This window comes from Balaenoptera acutorostrata, chromosome 8, assembly GCF_949987535.1.
Source record: "Balaenoptera acutorostrata chromosome 8, mBalAcu1.1, whole genome shotgun sequence".
In the NCBI taxonomy this organism is placed as follows: domain Eukaryota; kingdom Metazoa; phylum Chordata; class Mammalia; order Artiodactyla; family Balaenopteridae; genus Balaenoptera; species Balaenoptera acutorostrata.
The window spans coordinates 83,145,320-83,168,725 of NC_080071.1; the positions used below are offsets into that span (position 1 = coordinate 83,145,320).

The 23,406-nt window shown below is 45.3% G+C and overlaps 1 protein-coding gene across 5 annotated transcripts in view; it reads left to right on the forward strand.

The window, feature by feature from the left end:
* Positions 1 to 23,406, forward strand: part of RHBDD1 (rhomboid domain containing 1) — a 115,493-nt gene that overhangs the window by 90,167 nt on the left and 1,920 nt on the right. The window lies entirely within an intron of this gene.

Below are 23,406 nucleotides of genomic sequence, written 5' to 3' on the forward strand. Positions count from 1 at the left end.
TGTGAGAACTTGACTGGTTAACAGGTCCCCAGGTGACGCTCTGATGCTGGTCTGGGAATCACTTTGAGAACCTGATGTAGAAAATGGACCACCTCTTTGTGAGGTGACCCCAGATCCCCAAGAGTGAATTCCGTAAATGCCACATAACAAATATTTTAAGTCAGGATATTCCCAAATGTACCCTGTGAACTTCATGAAAATCTTGCTGTTTTCTTATGATCCAGTAACAAGCAGTGCCTGACTCATTGAGGAGCTCACAATTGTGGGAGCTGAACCAGCAAGTCTGAAGTCTGTAGGGCAGGCCTTTGGGAAGGGTGGGCTGGAACTCTGGGACATGTGCTGAAGTTGCAGTTCATCAGTGGAATTTCTTCTTTGTTGAGGAAGCTTCAGCTTTGCTCTTAGGGGGATTTCAGCTAATTAAATCAGGCCTACCTAGATTAACTAGGATAATCTCCCTTGAAGTCAACTGATTAGAGACTTAATCACATCTACCACATACTTTCAGAGCAACACCCCAATTAGTGTTTGATTGAATAATTGGTAACTGTAGCCTAGCCCAGTTGATACATTGAAAGATCATCCTGCTTGGAGATTTAGTGTTGAAGGATCACATCTTGAAAGGTGTGGTATTTGTTCTGGTCCTTGAAGAATGGGAGATTCTAGTCAGTGGGGATAAAGAGAATAGGTATTCTAGAGAACATGACTATTAAAAATTATCAAAATAAGCAGTAAAAGATGCCAAGACAGGAAAAGTACAATTGGTATTTGCAGAATGGCTAGTTGTTGCTATATGACCTTTCTCCAAACCTCAGTTTCCTCATCTAAAAATGGGTTAAATACTTGTCATGACTGTCCCCCAGAATGGAATGAGGTGATGTTTGAGGGTGCATTTTGGAAACAGTAAACACTGTGAATGCTAAGGTTATTTTATAGCAGCGTTGGTGGTGGTAGTATTCGTGTGTGAACTTTGTGTGGTGAAAGAAACCAAAAAGTTTGGGCAGGTAAAACAGAGCCTGATTGTTGTGGGCTCTGTCTAAAATGTGTGTCTTTAATTTGGGGGGAAAAAGTATTTAGTTCCAAATGGATTAATAGGAAATAAAAACGTCCCTATATATGCAGTCATACCTGATTGTCGCAAAGATGCGGTAGCCATTTGCTCTCTGCCTAAGATGGCTCAACATTTTTTACAGAAGTGGACCTTAGACCTTGATTTTTGATGCTTGAGATAGTCGAGGTGAGGGAGAGTCATTTATTATAAAGTTATTGAATACTTTGCCTAAACAGGGAAAGAGAGTTAAACAATTTCCAAGAAAGTTGTTCGTAGGCAATGGCCACTGTAGCCAGTTGACTTGGTCATCAAAGAAAGCACCAGAGAAGGGATGCCAAAGCGAGTGCCGTCTGACAAACTTCTTTTCTTTTCTTCCCCAGAGCTCTGCTCTACAAACGAAGCTAATTTTGCCAAGCAAGTTTCTGCTTGATTTTTAAAGCCCTATGCATTCTGAAGGAAATTTAATCCATATGTTCCTGAGTCACTTATGCCCAAGTCATGAAAATGTTATTTGTAAATGTGATTTCATGTTTGAAGCCATTGTAAAGTATTTTTAGTAGATTTTCATTCTTCATCATGCAGAGTTTTTCTTGGTTTGTTTTCTTGTTTTATTTAAACACGTTGTATGTCACCCTAACACACATCCCGTGGTGAGACACAAAGGAAATCTTGAAGCCAGAAGGAGGGTCTAGTCGGACACATTTGAAGCGGCCAGGTTCTATTTGCAGAAGCTTATAACTGCTATCCCTCTTCCGTTTATGATGTTGTGTCCTGGGCTGCTTTTAACCTGGTCATACCCTGCCCCAGCCCCATCCCAGCCCGCTCCCTAAAAGGGAGCCCATGAAGAAGAATAGGAAAAAGGGGGAAAGGACAAATAATAGAACCAGACTGCCTCCTAGGAGATATTTCTGTGTTATACCACATGATCCTTTCTTTCCAAAACTGAGTTCATTTTCCTCTTTTACCTACTAATGTTGCCAGCTGGGAAGATTAAGGTATTTCATGAAATGTCTACAAAAGAGAGAAGTAAAATTGACTTTAGGAGCAGTCCACAGCTTTTCATTCTTAGGGCAAAATAGATGGTGGTGTCTGCTTAGGGCTGAACTAATTGAAAAATGGTTTCATTTTTACCAGTGTAAGTGGGGGTTTTTTTTTTTTTTTGATTTTTTGTTTTTTGGTTTTCTTGTTTTTCTTTTTTTTTTTTTAACCTCTGTCTCTTTGGAATCTCATGATACAGACCAAGTTTTATCTTTACATGAAGCGTCCTGGTTTACGTGTGTCTGTCCATCAGAGACATCTGTGGGCTGCAGAAGGGCACCAGAGCAGCCTTATGTTTAGGGTGTGGTAGAGATTTGTCTCTGGTCTGAGCACCAGTTCCCAGGTAGGCAGCAGGTGTAGCATCCGACATAGTAAGAGACATTTACCACCAGGAGGAGCAAAGACCAAAGGGGTTAAAATTTTACTTCTCATCACTCTGAGCTTATGAAATACTTTCCCATCTTTTTTATTTTTTTTTAACTTGGACCTCAAAACTGCCCCAAAGGCCATGGTTTCTGGTTTTCAGTAGGTTATTTTTTCATGAAGAAAATGAGGCTCAGAGAGGTAACTGTCTTAGATACTTCACAAGGTGATTGTGGCTACGGGCGTGTGCCTCTGTCTCCACTGCACTGTGAACTCCAGGAGAGCACAGATGTCCTGTCCATCCTGTGGGGACTTTTGAGGACTTCTGTGGGCTTCTATTTTCAGAAACCCTGCCCTCACCCTGTGTCATTTCACATGTTGAAACCTGTGACAGCCCATCCGTAGTATATAAATATATATTTAAGTAAACGACTATAAATATATATATCATATTTATGAGTTGAGATATAAATGATTGATATATGGTACATTTCATAGGCATTTAATCAAATACTTATTACTTTTCAGTTTTATAGATTTTTTTTTTTTTTTTTTCACTGAGGGAGCCAGTTAATTACTTTGAGATCTCAGACATTTTCACAGGCTTAGTCCCTGAGCACTGTTTCTCCAGTGGATAAAGCCATCCCCCTGCTCTTATTCACTCCTGTGCACCCCACACCTATCACAGACCCCCCCCCGGGAAAGTGCTTAATAAATGTTTGTTGGATGAATGATCACCTAGTAAGAGAAAGAGTGAAAGAATGAACAAACGAATGAATAGAAAGTGGTAAAGTCTGGTATTATGTTAAAGCCCACGTCAGCCCTGGATAGCTTATTTCTTTTACACGGCCATCATGGTGGACGTCCCCCAAACTGTGCATTCAAAACATAGTCCTTGTCTTTCTCTCGTTGTTCTTTTCCAAGCCAGTTTTCTCCTCTATTACAGCTAAGGCACAAGAAAGAACAGGCTACAGGTTATTTGCATTTTGGTAGCTCTTATGAGGGAGTAGCCACTTTAGGGTGATAATTCTTTTCTCTGTTTAATTGCTATAGTTTATTTGCTTTGCCTTACAAGTGTGGGATAAATGTGGATATTATTAATATTCAAATGCTCAAATAAGTTTCTTGACAAAACCAAAGAAGTGTTTTTTGCCTGTCTTTCTTGTTTTGTTTTGTTTCAAATTCTAAGTGTTTTCTCTCAGGTATTTCTCATTGTGATATCTGTGTTTTCACGAGATGTGACTTTTTTTTAATCCAAGGGTGAATCTTCATGGTCTGTCTTCAGAGTTCTCGGATTTGGTAGCTATTGAACATGTTGGAAAGCTAGAGAGCCCCCTTCTCATGAAAGAAGGAAATACAAAGGGACTGCATGAGAGGGGAGAGAGAGATGAAGATTGTGTAAGAGCCATCCTTTTCTTGCTCAGCCCTGATTTCACCCCTAGAAAAGTGGATCCTCATTTTTCTGATGTAAATGGACACCAGGAGCAATTTCTCCTGTCAGCTCGTCTGGATACCCAGGGTCTCTAGATGGATCTCACTGGATGGCTCCAGGGCAGACTAGGGCTAAACCAAAAACCTGCAGCGCCCCTGGATGGCTGAGTTTGTGGGTCAAGGCAGGAGCTGGAAATGGTGGAACTTAACCCTCCATCCATGAAAATTCTTTGGGATTCAGTCATTCAACAAATTCTGATTGGCCACCTGCCTTGGGAATACCACCATGACCAGGCAGACTTGTCTCTGGAGTCCAGACACTCGATCAAGCTCTTGCTTGAGGTATATTTGAAATGGCTTTGGTTTTTATTTCTCATTTTTTGGTTGGATTTGGTTGTGTGTGCACAAGTGTCCTTGTGTATTCAAAAGACTGAAGCCTTCAGTTTATAAACTGAAGTTAGAGGGGGGGAAGGAAGCCTATAACATAAAAATTGGAGATGTAAAACTTCAGTTTCTCCACTGCTATATTCTTTTTATGTATTTCTTTTAAGATCTCTTGATGGACCTGGACTTCAAAACAGAGGGATGCAGAACCCTTCTTGAGTTTGTGTTGTCTCCCTGGCACTATCCTTCCTCATGGGGTTCCTACCTGGACTTCCAACCTAGGCACTCTCGTTCACGTTTGGTATTTTCTTTTTCCAGTGTGTGTGTATGTGTGTGTGTATATGTGTGTGTGTGTGTATAATTTTTTTGATTGTCCTTACATGCTCTTTCTCTAAACTCATCTAGACCATTTAATTTGTGGCAGGAATCCCGAAGTATATTCTCCCCAGAGAAAGAACAAGATTTTCCTGGCATCAACTTAGGGAAATAATTACTCAAGAAAATTGTGTGAGATGTTTTCTTGCACTGGAGACGCTCGTGACTACGAAGTGGTTGCCTGACGGGGGGGACCTCAGGCCTAGTTTTGTCTAAAGAAGTTGGGAAAGTGGTGTTTTCTTTTTTTAAAAATTGAAGTATAGTTGATTTACAATGTTGTGTTAATTACCGCTGTACAGCAAAGTGATTCAGCTATACATATATATATATATATATATATACACATTTTTAATATTCTTTCCCATTGTGGTTTATCACAGGATATTGAATATAGTTCTCTGTGCCATCCAGTAGGACCTTGCTGTTTACCCATCCTATATATAATAGCTCACATCTGCTGACCCCAGCCTCCCACTCCACCCCTCCCCCACCCCCCTCCCCCTTGGCAACCACAAGTCTGTTCTCTATGTCTGTGATTCTGTTTCTGCTTCATAGATAGGTTCATTTGTGTCATATTTTAGATGCCACATATAAGTGATATCATATGGTATTTGTTGGGAAGGTAGTATTTTCATATTCCCTTTGCCACTCAGCTTCCTCATGCTTTGCCATTTACCCAAAACTAACCCCCTTTGAAGACTGGTATTTCTTTATTTAGAGCAAAGTCCATTGCCTTGGGAGTGTTTCCAAAAACAATTCCTAGATATGGCCTCTCACTTCCCCTGCCCAGTCCCCCCCCCCTTTTTTTTTTTCGGCCACGCCGCGTGGGTTGTGGGATCTTAGTTCCTCGACCAGGGATCGAACCCAGGCCCTCAGCAGTGAGAGTGCAGAATCCTAACCACTGGACCGCCAGGGAATTCCCTATTACTGTCTCTTAAGGAGTGATAACCAGAGAAGAACCTTGATGTGCTTCATTCACTGACAAAATCACAGCTGATCGTATCTGCCTGGTAACATGTCTGTGAGCCCTAGCACAACTCTAGGGCCAATAAGTAAGAGTGTTCTGTCCTAAAACTGTAGTCCTGACTGTTGCCCTCCTAGCTGCCCACTCCCGAGCGTCCCCTTTTGTTCGCGTGAACTAGCTGGTAGCAGAATGGCTACCACGCCCACAGTAGACGTGAGGGTTTGCGGGAGGAGGCCCACACTGCCTCACAGGCTTTCCACAATCTTGACAGATGGACGGCCGGTGTGTTTCTCATCCAGGATGCCTTTTATGCAGCCCTGGGTGTCATAATTTAAGTAAATAGTTAGAATTCTGACCCTCCTATGCCAAACACTCAAAGTTCTAAGCATACTTTGTTGTCAAATTTAAGTCTTAAATTCGGTTTGCAATTAACTGGGCCATTTGCTTGCTGTTGAACCAGGTGGGAGGAGAAGTCAGTCGAGGGACACAGAATTCTTTGGCGGGAGGTTAACAGCCTACCAACAGCACGTTGGATTGTCTGTGGCCTGGCTTCAAAGAGAAGTCATAGTTCTAACACAGTCCAGTTATGTGTTACCTGGGTGGCTGGCTGAGCTGCCAGGTGACCCCTTGTGCTTGGAATCTTGCTGGAGCACCTCTGGCTCCTCTAGGACATTCATTTCCCTGAGAGGAAGTGGAAAGAAACCAGCCTGAATTCATATATCAGGTTGCTGTCCCGGGGCAGGGAGCGAGGAGAAGGGAGGGTTAAGAGGGCACCCCCTGGTGCCTTGGTGTTGCTTCCACATCTGCAGCAAGTCCTGTGGCCGGCCTGCTGTGGGCATCTGGAGGGATCACTGTACTGTTCTTGTGATTTTTTTTTTTGCACTTGATGGTATTGCATATACAAAGCTTGTGCTTTATTTATTCTGCCCCTTGCCCTTTAAAGAGGCGTCGTCTTTTTTCTAAGAGGCCCCAAACCAACAGGGCAGTGGTAAGAAGCTGTGTGTTTGGTACAAGACACAGGTTTCTAGTGCTGACAAATCAGACTTGGAAAACAAGTCACTGCCCCCCTGAGGCTCCTATCTTCATGGAAAAGGGACCTTTGTGGTCATTTTGTTCTGTGCCTTTGTTTTCAAAACGAGGAACTTGAGGCCCAGGGAGACGAAGGGCCATCACTAGACCTCGCCTCTTTGATTTCCCAGTTTGGACTTTTGTCTGCCCTTCAGCTCCTACTCCGTTTTGTTTTGCATTCCCTATGGCCTTGCCTTCGTGACTGCCTCCTCTTTTTCTCTGTAAACATTCATGTGAAGTATATTTGATTTGCTTTTCAGCCTTGCCCGCCCCGTGTGTGTCCAAAATAGCCACCGGAATTCATGAGAACGTTATGTCTTCAGATGTTTATAATCCAAAAGAATCCCTTACGATTTTTTATAATAAAACTACTTGGATGTCGGTATTTTATGTTGGGAAAGCGAGCCAAGCTCACAATGCAGCAATTACAACGCAATGCATTATGTATAATTTGTCGTGCGCCCCAGGAGCAATGGTAAACCGTGCAATGCCGTCCCGGCTCCACGGCACAATTAGCAGGATCAAACGCTGCCCAGAGAGGAGCACAATAGTTGTCATCCGAGGTCAATAAAAGTAAGGAAAAGTTCCGATAAAAGCGGTACACCCCAAATTGTATAAAAAGCAGCCCCTATACCAGGCTGCAAGTATGTCAGAACCTTCATTGCTAATTGAGGAAACCTTTGGAGGTTTAACAGCTCATAAATTTGCGCTGGGAATGCCCCACTGTTCTGAGGTTATAAGTCTTGTCTTTGAAATTTAGCAGTTGTACTTTTATATTATTCCTCCAAGAGTACCATTGTAAACATGCAGGGTTTGCATTTTAACATAAATTTGAACAATGTGGTTTGACAAGAGCTCGCCACATCAAAGGGAGACTGTTTGGGCATGTTTCATAAATTCTTTTTTCTATAGTATTTAAAGCTACAAATGACTCATGGAAGCGTGTTCCATTTAGATCAGTCATACTGGTGTAGCAACCTCGCTGGGGCTTTTACCGCCCTTGTTTTTCCTTCCCTAAGAGTACCTGTGTCGGAAAACAGGTCTAAGCCTTTGTCCAAGTCACTTGCCCTTAATCTAGAATCTTCAGATCCATAGAGACAGTTCTGGAAATGTTGTTCCATTTGGTCTAAATAGCAACAAATCTTGTAGCTTTGGATGGTCTTTTTTTTTTTTTTTAAACTCAAAATCTCCCCGTTATTAACTTGCAATTTCTTCTTTTTCCCATGTGACAATTATAGTCCCCGCCCCCCATGCCCTCAGAGCCTCCTTTTTTTTTTTTTTTTTTTTAAAGAACCCACTGATTTTTTGCTGAGCCCCTGGCTAACGTGAAGAAAGGTTGGATGGTAAAGGAGAAACGTGGGAGCTGGTTTCTGAAGCAGCGTGGTGGGTGGTGTGTGCGGACCACTACGCTTCCATCCAGTTCCTGGGGGTCCCGACCTCGGGAAGCCACACGCCTTCCTCGAGCCTCAGTCTGGCCATCTGTAAAATGAGGGCAGTAGTTACTCCTCCACGTGCCCCTCCCTCCCATTCCTGCTGGTTTGTTTATTTATTCGTCCCTGGGGAGACGGTGAACACAAACCCTCCGTGTTCTCACCCCACAGAGCTCGCCACCTAACAAGGGTGCGCTTGACTGGGCTCATCAGAGTCCCACGGAACTACTAACTGTGGCGTCATGTGCTTTGGAGAAAGGGGACATGATCCTGGGAGAACTTAGAGCAAAGGGGGACGCGGCCACTTTCCTGAGAGCTTGGGGAGGCAGGGAGGGATCCCTGGGAGTTGGAGCTGAGGGAGGGCAGGCTTACTGGGCTGCAGTACGAAGTTTGATATTTGTTCTTGAATGAAAGGAAACTCCTGGAGGGCTTTAGGCAGAGGATAAAGTGGACGAGATGTGCATTCTGGCAAAGCTCTCCAGCTCCCCTGTGGAGGATGGCTGGCTGGAAGACCAGAGTAAGGGCAGGACATCATCTAGGGGCTCAGGCGCCAGTGTAGGCTCACGAAGCAGGTGGCTCAGGCAGGGCTGGTGACATGGCAGGTGCAGGGAAGGGGGGACGAGTTAGGGGAAGGTTCAGGTTATAGTGACAGGATTTGGTGATGGGTTGAAGGGGGCACATGAGGAAGGGGAAGCTGTCTAGGATGGCTGGGGTCTGGGTGTGTGTGACTAACTGGATGGATGGTGGGGACATTCCCGGGGTGGGGCAGCCTGGAAGGGGTTATTAGCATAATAGCAGGAACCACTGGCCCTCGACTGCTTTGAGCCAGGTACTGGCATCCTTTAGTTCCTTCCATTCAGAGCAATCCAAGGGTAGGTTCCTGCATCACACAGATAAGAAAAGTGAGGGTCGGTGAGGAAAGTGACTTGTCCAGGAGCACAGAGGAAGGGGCAGAGCCCGTATTCAAGCGCAGCTCTGTCTGGCACCAGAGCCCGTTCCCTTCCCGTGCTGCCCACAGAGCCGGGTCGCAGAAGGCACTTTTATAAAACACCGATGTCCACTCCGGACTTGAAAGGGAGGTTTGGATTCTTCAGGATGAAATGGCTAAAAGGGAAAACAATGAAGTCTGGTGACATGACCAGAGCACTGAGAGACCTGGGTTCTGATTCTGCCCCCATTAGCTGTGCAAAACGGGAGACCCGTTTACCCTCTCTGGGCGTCCGTTTCTGGGCTCTGAAATGAGCAGATTGGATTCCATCATCCCAAGTCCTCCCCCACCCTGCTCTGAAAATCCATGATTTTTTTTTTTTTGGCTGCACCGTGAGGCATGTGGAACTTCCCTGATCAGGGATCGAACCCACGCCCCCCTGCAGTGGAAGCGCAGCATCTTAACCACTGGACCGCCAGGGAAGTCCTGAAAATCCGTGATTTCAAGGTGCGCTGGATGCATCCCACACAGGATCTCCTTTCCACACGTGACACGGTCTTTAGAGCGTCCTTCTTAAAACTATAGGTGGGCCTAGGATGGACATATACACACCACCACGCAGGTAGGCCTAGGATGGACATATACACACCACCACGCATCAAATAGACAGCTAGTGGGAACATGCTATATAAAGCACAGGAAGCTCAGCTCAGTGCTCTGTGATGACCTAGATGGGTGGGATGGGGGCTTGTGAGGGAGGTCCGAGAGGGAGGGTGTATAGGTATACATATAGCTGATTCGCTTCATTGTACGGCAGAAACTAACACAACATTGTAAAGCAATTATACTCCAAAAAAAAAAAAAAACTGTAGGTAGGCGTTGTAGTACTCACTTTTTCTCTGGCCACAGCAAACACTTAGATGCAACATCTGTTTCCAAAGATGCTCAGAGAACAACATATCCCTCCCCACTTATCTAAATCATCAGTTATCCAAGGTAAGCCTCGCTCTAGATTCCCAACTTGGAATTTAAAGTTCAAAAAATTTCATTCTGTGGTCTCCCCTTCTGTTCATAAAATAAGTTTTGTTTTACTAGAAATTATTTAACAGACACGTGAGAATAAGCCGTTTTTGTTAACTGAGTCTCTCTCCCTAGCACAGCCCACTTTAGAGTCATTTCTGAGCCGTTCTAGGTTAGTTAGAGGCAGGCTGTTTCAAGACTGTGCCAGCAGTCTGAGAAAGCGCCCGGCTCGTCCTGAGGCTGGGAGGGCTTGTTTGTGGGAGAAGTTTCAGTCACAAGGCGTGTCCGTAACACACATACTCGAGCCCACACACAAGGAGGCATGTGTACACACACATACGCACATACTGTCTCTCACTAGTGGGTCAGAACCTGGCGTGGGTGGGAATGGGTTAATCAGACCTAAAAGAACAAAAAGTCGCAGTTCAGCTCAGGGTTAGGTTACATACCATCAGAGCAATATTTTTTTGCGTTTTTTTTTTTTTTTTTTGGTTTAGTTTAGTTTTGTTTTCTCAGCCGCTCCACAGGGCTTGTGGGATCTTAGTTCCCTGACCAGGGATCGAACCCAGGCCCTTGGCAGTGAAAGCGTGGAGTCCTAACCACTGAACCGCCAGGGAACTGGTTAAATACCACCAAATACAAAAACAAACGTGTTTTTAAGATGACCGTCCTACTTCCGGGATAGTTTATCGCATCCCAGAACTTCACAGCCATCCCACTTCTAGGCCAACTCTGACCCACAGGAAGCATTTCTCAGCTTCTGGTGCAGAGAGCAAGGCTCCTGCCTGTTGGCGTTTCTGCAGATGCCCTCACCCTGCCACTTATCTCATTCAGAGCTGCTCCACTCTGAAGGGATACACTTGTGTCGTCCTTCCCTCCCAGCTTATCTAGGCCTTCGCCGAGGAGCCCACCCTGGTTTTCTAAACCACCAACCATTCAAAATTCGTGGGGCTCGGACCGCTGGCAAGGATGTCATTCTTCTTCCCGTTACTTGCCCTCTTGGCTCTCCCGCCCCCTCCCTCTCCTGCCTGTTTTTTTTTTTAACCCAGCAAGTGCATCTGCCGAGGCCCTTGCGTTGCTGTTTCCTCGTGGGGTTGGGCTGGTGGTTCTCAGGGTGCCCGCCCCACCTTCACCCTGACATTCATGCACCTTTGAGACCAGCTGTGACGCACTCTCATTGCAGGCTTTTCCCAGAATAGTTTGTCTTCCTCTGTTTCCACCTGCGAGAGGAGCATGCCGGCAGCTCCCAGCTTTTGTGAGAGCTTCGAACCATGATGTTCTCCTTGGCTTCTCAACATCTCAGGGACAGTGTCCTAGGTCAGGGATTGTTTTCATAATTATGCGTTGATATCGGTATCTCTTGATGTGCACTTATGCACCAGTCAGGCTTATGATATCTGAAAAATAGAAATAATTTGAATTTTTACAGCATTCAACATAGATGTACATAGTACATCTCATATCTTGGCCTGTTTCTGGATACTGAAGTTCTCTAATGTAACGGAACCCCAGAGCCCAGATCAACTTCATGCATTTGTTAGAGGAAACAAATAGACTGAATTGTACTCTGAAGCCTCCTGTCACCTGTTCTCACCCACTTATGTCTCAGGGTTTGAAAGCTGGTTGTTGGCTGAGGCCAGAAACCAAGACTGTTGGGCCTTGAAATTCCCTACCTGCCACCATTTACCCACATCTCTCTCACGGTGCTCTAGCCCCGTTGGCCTGGCCTGGGCCCCTGGTTCTTGGCCCCCTCTCTGCTCAGCCCTGATAGCATATCAGTAGGTTTTTTTGTTCATTCACCAAACATTTATGACGTGCCCACCAGGTCCCGGGCACCTGGGATCCAGAAGTGAGTGGCTTTGCTCCTAGGACTGTGTGAGTGGCCAGTTTCGTCCACTCTCATGTTATAACTAATAGAATCTTCAGGAGAGCTGGGTTGCATTGGTGTCTTACTTTTAAAATTCACATCGTCCAGGATCGAGCACAGCACAACCTGGGAAACCACCAGAGCTTCTGGCTCGTGTGTACAAAACCAAATGCCGTGCTGGTGCTGATCGTTACAACCAAACAAAACCCCAGAATGTAGTACGGCATCCCTCGGATCCGAGTTTCTCAAGGTGGGGCTGGTAGCATCAGACTCACTCGAGGTGCTTCTGAAAAATGCAGATTCCTGGGTCTCACCACAGCCGTTGATCTGGGATCTCCCAAGTTAGAACGTAGAATCTGCCTCTTACCGTGCTCACCCACATGGAAGTTTGGAAATTTCTCTTCCAGATCCAGTATCTAGTCTCTAGAGCTTTGACGTGCTGCGTGTTTTGCAGCGCTGTGACATGCAAGCAGTGGGTAGGTGTAGGGCCTGTCACGTGGCTCATTTTATTTGCCGCCAGTCAGTCTGGCCACCAAGCCTAGGGTCGGCTGTCCCAAACCCCTTCCCTCCCAGGCTCCACATCCTTGTTTCTCCTGACGAACAGTCACTGGCAACAGTTGTCCAGTGTGACCTGGACGTGACCCCTCAGGGGTGGGTCTCGGCAGAAGTTTCTGATCTAAGTTTCTTTGTCCCTTTCCAGAGTTCTCCTCCTGACTCTCCATCTTTTTTCTTTCTTTTTCTTTGATTTCTTGGGATGATATTTACTTATATTTTTCTATGCCCAAAGGTTAGAAGGTATTTTCAGAAGATTGAGGTTTCCATGGGAAATAGGGGCTAATTCCAAATGGGCTATGATTTTAAAAGTCAATGAAAACATAACCTTGGGCTGTTGCTTAAAAAGCTGGCCATTGGGCTGTCTCTGATTTGAAACTCGAGTTGAAGGAAGTGAGAAAAAAATGAGACAGCTCTAAATGTCATCAACAATGCTTCTCTCTGCCTCGGTCTGAGAATCTGGGCAAAGAGCAAGCATGTTGGGGATTTTGTTGTTTCTGAGCGGGGGACCTGCCCCTGTTCGTGAAAGAGGGGGCACCATCAACTGGCGTTTTATCCCTTGGAGGGAGGGAGCCGCTGTCCCAGGCAGTTACGAACCCACTGCTTACAGCAGGGCCTCATCCACCAGGAAGCACGTCTGTGCGCCCCTCAGATGACTGAGGGTCTGTCCAGCACGGAGACAGCCAGAACCTGCTGGACCACCGGTTACCAAGCTGCCAACCTCAAAGACGCCTTCACGGCCTCTCTGATCCCGGGCTGACCAGCACAGCAGCAGCTAAGTGCCTGGGATCACAGGCTAAGGAATTGAAAACATTCTCTACGGAGGAACCGTGCTTGGAGGCCTTTGCAGATTTCCAGGACTCATAGAATACTCCATTTGTAAGTCCTAGTCCTGCGCACTGTGAACCAATGCATCAGGCTCAGTCAAGATGAGTGCTAGATGGCCTTCCTTGCCCTTGCTTCCTCCCTGCTAACGTCAGCTGGGGTAGCACGAGGAGAGGGGCAGAAGGAAAGAGGATTGGGGCAAGTGTAAGTGGGCGTGTGGGTAAAAATGTAAACCAGGAAACAGAACCACTTTGATTAGGGTTAAAGTAAAGTAGTTTTAGAATTATTGCATCCGGGATTCCTTGTCTTATCATCACAGATTGTATCTATTTGGATATGTATGTATCCAAATGTATCTATTGTATCTACTCTTCTGATTTGGACTTAGAGCGATCCTGATGGTTCCAGGAAGAGGCACTCAGCTATGCAAGGCAGTATGCACCGTAGCAGGAGTAAATTCTGAGTTCAGAGCTGGTTAAAATATCTGTATCCACATCCATATCCATAACCACATCGGTCTCCCAGGGTCTTGTCAGTCTCCTCTGCTCTGGAAGAAACCTGATATGACACAGAAACTGCTAGATGCTGGCAAATAATCCCCGGGTTTCAGACCATCTAGACAATAAACAACTCCACAGTATTCAGTGCAGCAGCTCCTGTAGAGCATCTGTTTCAAAGTAACCCTAATTCTGCTTACGGTGCGGAATGCTTTGTTGACTGGAATTTGTCCTAGTTTTCTTCAGCAGATTGAGTCATGAGCCTCTGGCTCCACCTGCCGGCAAGTGTAAATACTGGCGTGAAACCCAGGGTGGATATTTTCAGTTGAAAAAAAAAAATCTGAGCTGATTCTAAAAAGCTAGTGTAGTAGCTCCGAATCACCTGGGAACTCATTAAAATACGGTAGCCTGGGCTCCATGCCAAGCCTGCCAAGTCGGAAACTCTCAAAGAGCTCTCTTGGTGATTCATACACTCACATCTGTGTTAGAGAACCTGAATTCAGTGAAGGTCAGGGATGACCCCATGGTACCCTGCTCATCCTCAAGCGGGAAAAGTGACAAAGGCTGCTTGAGGTACCCACTTCTACCTATTCCAGTTTATCCTGGTAACTCTTGGTGATGAGAGTTAAAGCTTTATTCCTTTGGAGCTCATCAAAAAAATTTAAAAGTGGAAGAACCTGGCAAACACTCCTTAACCCAGCGCTCAAGGTTACATCACCAGGGATAAATCATATGATCGGATGGGAAGGGAACTTCTCCTCTGTGGTCTTCTTCCCAAAACCTTAACCCCAGAATAATGATGACGAGAAGCATCAGACAAACCAAACTGAGGGACATTCTACAGGCTGGTGCTCCTCAAGATTGTCAAGGTCACAGGAAATAAGAAAAGACTGAGAGAGTACCACAGACCTGAAGAAACTAAGGAGACCTGACAGCTAAATGGACTGTTGGCTTTAGTTGGGAAATTAGTGGAAAAACTGGTGAAACAGAGAAGGGAACAGAGAAGGGAAATCAGTGGAAAAACTGGTGAAATCCAAGTGGAGTCTGGAATTTCATTAATAGTAATGTACACATCCCTGTAAGTGGTTGATTTTGACAACTAGATCATGATAATGTAAGATGTGTGCCTGTATTACCTTTGTAACTGTCTTTAAATCTAAAATTATTCCAAACTAAAAAGGTTATTAAAAATGAAAACGTTGGGGCGTGGGGAGGGACACTGAATTAGACCAGATTAGTTGGAGGAAGTTGCCAAGGAGCACAGCATGGCCAGTTCTCGGCCCAGCTGTCAGAAGTCACGGCCAGGCTGGCTGACAGGGCAGGCAGAGTAGCTGCCCAGACTGCAGGCGGTGGAGGACACAGGTTGCTGGTGTGGCCCATCTGCACTCTGCCTTCTTAGGCCAGCCAACCCTGATGGCTCACTGAGAACCAAACAGCCGTGGGATCTTGCACCTCTGTGCGGAGGTCTAAAATGTCTAGTCCAGCCCCCCTCATTGCACAGATGAGGAGCCCGAGGCCCAGGGAGAAGTGCCTTGTCCAAGGTCCTCGTGGAGCCAGATGCAAACCCACATCCAGCGAAGTGCGTTCTTTTTCCCCAGTGATTTTCAGTGATCTGATACATTGTCTGCAGCAGAAACGCCGCCAGGTGGGTTTTCATTAAAATGCAGCTTCCTGCTCTCCAACCAGTTGATGCATAAGAGTCTCTGGCTGTAGGATCTATTAAATCTGCGTTTTTAACAAGTTCTCCATTATTGTGCACATGAAAGTTTAGGAATCACTGCAGCAAACCAGACAGCTGTCCCGTTCATAGAGTCTCCAAGGCTGCCTGGCTTTGCCCACACCTCTTGCATTTGAGCTACTGAAAGCTGGGAGCCTAGCTCTGACTCCTGCCTTCACCTGCCAGTTGGTTACTGTTCTGTGGAAACTATGCTCGTGGGACGGGGCTGCTAAAGGCCAGCAAGGGGAGAATTCAGCCGCAGCCACTCTTTTACGATGATGCCGTAGCAAGTGGCAAGCAGCAAGGGCTGGAACCAGTGGGTCTTGGGAAGAGGCAATTTTACATCTCTTTGAACTCAATTTATTATAGTTTAAATAATCTCTTACCCACTTCCCTCTCCTAAAAAAAAAAAAAATTAAATTAAAACTTACTCAAAGATAATTAAATTTAAAAAATACTTAAATTAAAATTTACTCAAAGATAACCCCATGATCAAGAAGCAAGAGGAGGAGTGGTATCCAGGCTCTGAGGAGACCACTAGAAGTTCCATCCTGCTTGTCCTTCCCCTGCCCCCGCCACCATGGCCCCATCTTAACATCATCAGGAAGTCCGGCCATAAAAAGGCAGTGGAAGGCCTCCTCTGTCTAAGAGATGACGATCAGAGGGTCAGAGCTGATAGAGGGCCAGGAGCCGGAGGGGTCAGAGATTTGAACAGGTAGCCATTTGGACCTCGGGAATCCTTTAAGGTTGGAGGGTCCAAGTCCAGCAAAGATGCAGGCCAGGCGGGAGGTACAGGGCAGCGGCCCTCTCTGGAGGGCGTCCTGCTAGGGCCCTGTTTGCGGGCAGGTATGGGATCTCTATCAGAAACATCAGGAGAGGCCCCAGGCCACAGCTGCCCGTCCTGGGCAAGTCAGGAACATTGGCCCTGGAGCTTCAGAGAGGAGTGTGGGATTTGAATAGTCCAAAGGGTCTTCATCTTTTTTCTAGCATTGTCCGTACTCGTGTGTGTATGTGTGTGTGTGTGTGTGTGTGTGTGTGTGTGTGTGTATATATATATATTTTTTTTTTCATCAGAACTCCCTGCCCACAAAAGACTTCCTCATTCTACTTTCAGTTTTCTTTTTTCTGTTGTAAAATATGTTCTCAAATCTCTCCCTCCAGGCAGGGCCCTTGTCTGGTTTCTCTCTGCTGTCCGAGCCAGGCACATAGGCCCTCGTGGGTACTAGGCAATGAGAATATGGAAGCAAAGGGAGCCCTGCGTCTAGTTTTCCAAGAATTTTCTTATATCTGTCCAGTGGATATCCATAGGTGATTTTGAATTAAAAAAAAAAAAAAAGATACAGTCCCAAATTATATGGAACTGGGAAGGCTGTTCCTCCAGAGGAGATAGTCAACCTCTTCTCAGTTTCCAGAATCAGCTGATGTGATTGGGTAAACTCCATCTGAGGCACCTTCAGATTGCTGGCCAAAAGGCATGCTGTTTTAGATCAAAGAAAATTTGAAACATCCTAAAGCCATTAAATATATATAAAAGGTGCTTGAAAATCATTCCTAATCTCATTTAAATCCCTTTTGATAAAATGTTAAGGTGGTGACAGAATTGTGAAAGGATTTAAGACATTGATTTTTTAAAATGGAAAATCCCTTTAGTATTAAAATTTGCATCCGGACTTCCCTGGTGGCGCAGTGGTTAAGAATCCGCCTGCCAATGCAGGGGACACGGGTTCGACCCCTGCTCCGGGAAGATCCCACATGCCGCGGAGCAGCTAAGCTCATGCACCACAACTACTGAGCCCGCGTGCAGCCCACGCAGCAACAAAGACCCAACACAACCATAGATAGATAGATAGATAGATAGATAAAATCTGCATCCATTTGTTTAAAGAAACATGTGCTTCGTGTTACAGTGGTTCCTAATGGGAGACCCTCTACTCCTCAGCCTCTCTTTTTGCTGCTCCTCCAGCCCATCGAGAGTTATTTCTGTAAGAATTTATAAGCTGTTCTCTGTTTAGAAAATACATGATATAGTTAATTACCAAGGCTGACTTTTGCAACTGGGCCTCTTGCTAAAACCTTGTCGAGGGAGATCCTAATTCTAGATACTTTGTTATCCAGAAAATCTTACTGTTTGCAGTGAACCTTATCTAAAGCAGAAGGTAAAATTTCCTGCTGCTTTTTAAACAGATCCTGCTTCCAAATCAAGTTTAAAGGAATAGTATTGTTCAGGTTTACAGATTCTGGTTTCGGGGTTAAGGAAGACAACTAACACACCGCATGTCTGGAGCAGAGTAGAAAGGGATCTAGGTGTGACTCTTGCCTCGGTCCCTGACCAGCTGTGTGGCCTTGGCAAGTTCCTTGAAATCTTTAAGCCTCAATTCTTCTTTCTAGAAAACAGACGAGGTAATTCTATTCAGAAGGATAAGTAGAATAGAAACCGCATACAGCAATATGGTGAGTCTCACAAACATAATGTAAAATGAAGCAACTCACAAAAGGTACATATTATATGAATCCATTTATGGACAACAATACACAAAATGAATCTCTGCCGTAAGAAGTCAGTGGACCACTTCTGGAAGGGAGCCCACGGAGGCTTGTGAGTGCTGGAAATACTGTATTTTGGTCTGGATGTTGGTCCCATATGTTCAGTACATGGAAATTAATGAAGTTGTACCCTTTTTAAAAGGAAGGGAGAGTAAAGTAGGGTGAGCATGTAGCAATTGCCCAGCAAACATTTATTATCTCCCCCGGACTTTCTCTTTTTTTTCTAGAGGTCACACCATGTGTTCTCTATATTGCAAAGAAAACCTCTAGATCTGACAGAGTGGACCCAATATTTTAGGTTACTTGAATTGCTAACTGGATTATTAAGTTGATTATAATTATCAACTTAACTTGATTATGAAGCCTGTTGATTTGAAGTCAGTTGTGTCCATTAAAGGTCCCCCAAATTAACCAACTAGAACAGAGAGAAAAGTACAACAGGGAAAGTAGCAACTGAGTTGATTTCCATTCAGAGCTTCTCATTTTGGGATTCCAGATACTGTTTCGGAACTAAGAAATCCCACTGCTGTTGACTTGATCGGTTGAGGAGTGGAAATGTGAATTTTTCTCTCTCAAATCACATCTAAATGTTACCTTTATTGTAAACCATAATGAAACTTCCATCTGTATGAAAGTTATGAGATTTTTAGGTGAATTTCAAACTCTTTTTAAAGAGATGGACGGATGGATAGATAGATCATTATAATTAGTGACTCAAAAAGGAAAGTGCTCTTATTGTCCTTGGGCACCTCCTACTTTAAAAGAATATCTTGCTAATTGTTGGACTTGGGGTTCCTTCCAGGCCTTTTTGGTCATAGTAAATGACTTAGCAACTGTCCTATCAAAAGACATTTTGGAAGCTTTAGAATTCATGGAATTCTAATAAAGTAACATTTTTGAAAGAGAGAATATGGGTCCCATGCTGTTGCCCTCATTTGACAAAAGCAATCCCAGAGAATACAGGAATATTTAGAGGTTTCTTGGTTTAAAAAAAAATTTTTTTTAAGTGATTGCCTCCATAGATCCCTAATTTAAGGGAAAGATAAGCCATCTTGAGACTTCACTTTAGTATAATTTCACTGAATGGCATAGAGGGCTCGTCAGATCATGGGCAGGATCTATGAATACAGCAAATTAAACATCTCTATTTACAGGGAAGGCGAACAGTAGGGAAAATGGCCATCAACTCATGGCATTCTTTTTAGCAATTCTTATGTGGATGAAATTGCTTCTCCGCCCTTAGATGTAAAATGCAGAGGTTACTGCATTATGCATAAGGGTAGAGAACTGAAAATTTTTCCATCAAGAACCACAAATCAATAAATCTTATGATCTCACTACTGGTGCTATAATTGAGCTAAATCTTCTTAAACTGGGCACTGCTCCTGAGGTTCTTTGAAGCATGCTCACTGTTTCTTTGAGTAAAATTGAGGGCTGACCTCCATTTACAGGACCATAGAAGCAAGGCTCATAAATACTAATGTTCTGTACCAAGTTCATCAGAGCAAGGCTGTTTCACCCGGACCTGTAAATGTTCAATGCATGATTTAACTCAGCGGAGAAAAGAGGTCTCAGCTGGGCTCTCCAGTTTTCCCAGTGCCCGAAAGTCACAAAAGTGTGCTGGCACGTGGAGGTTGTGAATCACCTTTTTCGTATCTGTCTCTTAGAGGATAAGAATTTAGTAAGTAGTGACTCCACACTTTGTACAAAAAACTGCCAATTGGTCCTCAAACAGAATTGGGCTCTATCTTTTAAGAAGTCTTTGGTCATTTTATTTGGTATCTGTCTTAGCCAGTGATATTAACAGGTAGACATTTAACCCACATGATTCTCAGCGATGTTAGAGGTTAGAAGTCCTAACATCCAATGCTCATCAGGAAGTAACTGCACTCCTGGCACTCAGCTAAGCATTTTATGTGCATCCTCTCTTACTCTCTCAACAGTCCAGCAAAGGAGCTACTGTTACTCTTTGCATTTTATAGATAAGGAAACTAAGGCCACGTGAAGGGTAACCTACTTGCTCAAGGATATGTAGCTGTAAGTGGAAGAGCCAGGATTTTATCCCAGTCATCAGACTCCAGAGTCACGGCAAGGACCCTGGCAGCCACCTTGTTCCGCACCCTCTCCCCTGACAAGTGAACCAACCAGAGCCTGCCGGAATGAAGACTTGCCTGGGGTGTCCTCTCTAGTTCCAGGCAGGGCCGGAAGCATCTCCCATTTTCCTACCAACACTTTTTCTAATATACGCAGAAGAAGGGGACCTCTTCTCCTTTTACCGTCTAGCTGAGGCCCATCCAGATCCTTTTCTGTGTGCTTAATATAGGTAGATATTGAAAGCACATTTCTTAGACCCTTTGAGAAATGCCTGCAGAGGCTCCTGGAGGCTAAGGAGAGAAATAATAGGTCATGTGACACAAGCGGAAAATATAGAACGGTTTAAAAATAAATGACAAGGTGGAGAATTGGAAGACAGAGCTTAGCTGAGACGGAGTAGAGCAGCTGGAGGCCTGGTCCCCAGTGTGGCACTGACCCAGAGCACAGATGTGACGAACGGGGTTGGGGGGTTGGCGGACTGACATCAAGTACATAACTGCCTTCAACATATCACAGATTAATTTAGTCTTGAAAACTTTCCAAGAAAACTAACTACCAGCAAGAAGAATGCAGTTCAAAGCCTGGAATGAAGCAGTTCAGTCATTCTGCAGACAGTCGGGTGGCTTGATTTAACAGAAACACTGAGTTTGAAGGATTTAAAATACCCATAAAGCATCCACATCAGGCATTGTCATTATTGTTGCTTTGTTGCTATGCACAAGGCCTTCCCAGGGGTCCTGAACACCCAAACCACTCTAGTAGTCAGTAGAATTTAAGGGGACCCAGTGCGGGGACTTTGTAGTCACACCTGGGATGACAGCACAGCTCCATCGATTGGAGAGCTTAGATGAGAGCTTAGGCTGGATCTTCTTCTTTTTCTGTTTTCAGGTAACAGTGAGCTACCTGCATATCCATGAAGGAAAGGCACTCTGGGGTTGGCAGGAGGATAGGGCATAGCGAAGGGATGTGATGACACACTCGGCGTGTTAGTAGGAACGGCAGCGTGGGGCTGTGGAAGAGGCGGAGGAGAAGTAGACTGCAGTCAGAAGACCGAGGTTCAAGTGTTTGCTTCCCTTCACGCTAGCTTTGTGACCTTAGGCGTGTCCCTAACACTCCCCGAGCCTCAGTTTTTTTCATCTGTAAAATTGGCATCATGAAATTGGGAGTAAAAGCTAATTCAGAGCTTCCCTGGTGGCGCAGTGGTTGGGAATCTGCCTGCCAATGCAGGGGACATGGGTTCGAGCCCTGGTCTGGGAAGATCCCACATGCCGCGGAGCAACTAAGCCCATGAGCCACAACTACTGAGCCTGCGCGTCTGGAGCCTGTGCTCCACAACAAGAGAGGCTGTAATAGTGAGAGGCCCGCGCACCACGATAAGAGTGGCCCCCGCTTGCCGCAACTAGAGAAAGCCCTCGCACAGAAACGAAGACCCAACACAGCCAAAAATAAATAATAAATAAATAATAAATTAATTTTTTTTAAAAAAAAGCTAATTCATATTGGATACCTTAAAAGGCTCTTGTGAAAGAGTGATTATTGTTCCTCTCTTGATGTGAGTTTTCTACTTCAGCCCGTGGCATTTCTTCTGTTGGCTCAGCCGTGGTTCTCCTTAAATGCCCCGAGCACGGGTCCAGAGAGCATTTGTGCGGGCTGGCCGTTTTGAGAGCTGAACCCCAGAACCTTCACAGTCTGCCCCCTCTGATTCCTCCCTGCGTTTCCCTTCATGGGACAGGCTTTCCCTCTTGGACACTGTGATTCCCTTTGGGAGTCTGAGCATCTTTCAGCATCTGTGGGCTCGTGCCCTGTGGCCTGGAGTCAAGATGCCACGTTGAGCTTGCTTCTAACTCTGCCCACAGACAGGCCTCCCGGTTCCCTGCCCAGCTGGAATGGGCTGTCACACACTGGCCTGCGGTCATAAGTGCAATTAAGAATGGACTTGTTAAAAACAACCGTTGAAAGCAGGAGTTGGATCTCATTGTATAAAGCACTTTTAAGCAATAAACTAACAGTAATTGGAATCATGAGTTTCTCTGCAATTTCAAAGTGTTTACCACTTTGAACAGAGAGAAATTCCTTTACAAATGTATGTGGTGAAAACCATATCCAGTAAAACTTTTAATCTTGTAGTATTCATAAAATCTTTATGGTAGAAGTCTTACACGTTTGAACAGCATCTTTAGTGAAAGTTGGTAAAAGGACATATACTTCACTTATCAAAAAACCTCGAAGTGGAGTTTACCCAGCGGGAGTGAGTGGTGGGCCTGGCCCACCTGGATCACGTTTGGGTGGGCAGGTCAGGAAGCGTGACAAGGGGTCCAGCAGGGGTAGTTCCCTCACGTCTCAAAAGGAAAGGAGAATCAGACATGCGTAAGTGTTGGGGTCTCTATCACAGTGGGGAAAAAAAAAATGTAAAAAAAGGGGTTCCTTTTGACTGCCTTTTTAGAAATTTCTCGTTGACAACTGAAATTCTAGTGGTGGCTTAGCAAACTGACTCTTAGTTTCACACTGCTTTCTCTAACATCTTTTCATCGTTGTCTTAACAACCACCATGTCGACATATTACCTGTGAACGTCTCCGACAAGGTACCACCCTTGGAGCGAGAGCGGGAGGGATCAACCGTTCACTTGTTTTCCCTCCTGGCTCCGACCCTCTTGCCCATCCACCCTTCCCAGCTAGGCCAGGGCTTCCAGAGTCAGTTGTGTCAGAACCTCAGAGGGCAACGTTGAATGTGGTAGTCTGGCCGTAACATATACTTTTGGACGTCATAGGCATGTGCCGCTGAGTCAGGCCCATATGTTTCTTGAACAGCTTCTGTGTGTGCGGGGCTGTACCAGGCACTGGGGAACAGAGAGAAGCGTCAGAAATGTTCCCCGCCATTTAAGAGCTTATGATTCCAGTAGGAGAGAGCAGCAGTATGCACAGTGGCTGCCCCGTGTGGTGGGATGTAGTGACCGTTGCATGAGGACCACTGAGAGGAAGGTGCTGGAAGCTGAGGAACTTGAATTGGGAGAGAGCTCTTCCATTGGGGGTGACCAGAGGGCAGTGCGATTTGGATGGGGCATTGGAAAACGAGTAGGACTTTTGATGGAGGGAGGTGATGGGAGTGGGCCTTTCAGAGTGAGTTTACAAGGTTAGCAGAGGCGCAGACGGGGAAAGGTGCAGTCTTTCTGGTCCGCATGCTTGGACATGAGCCTGCTGCTTGCGTGCATCCCTCGGTGACGCCCTGCACGGCTGCCTCATGGAGGATATTGAAGCTCTTT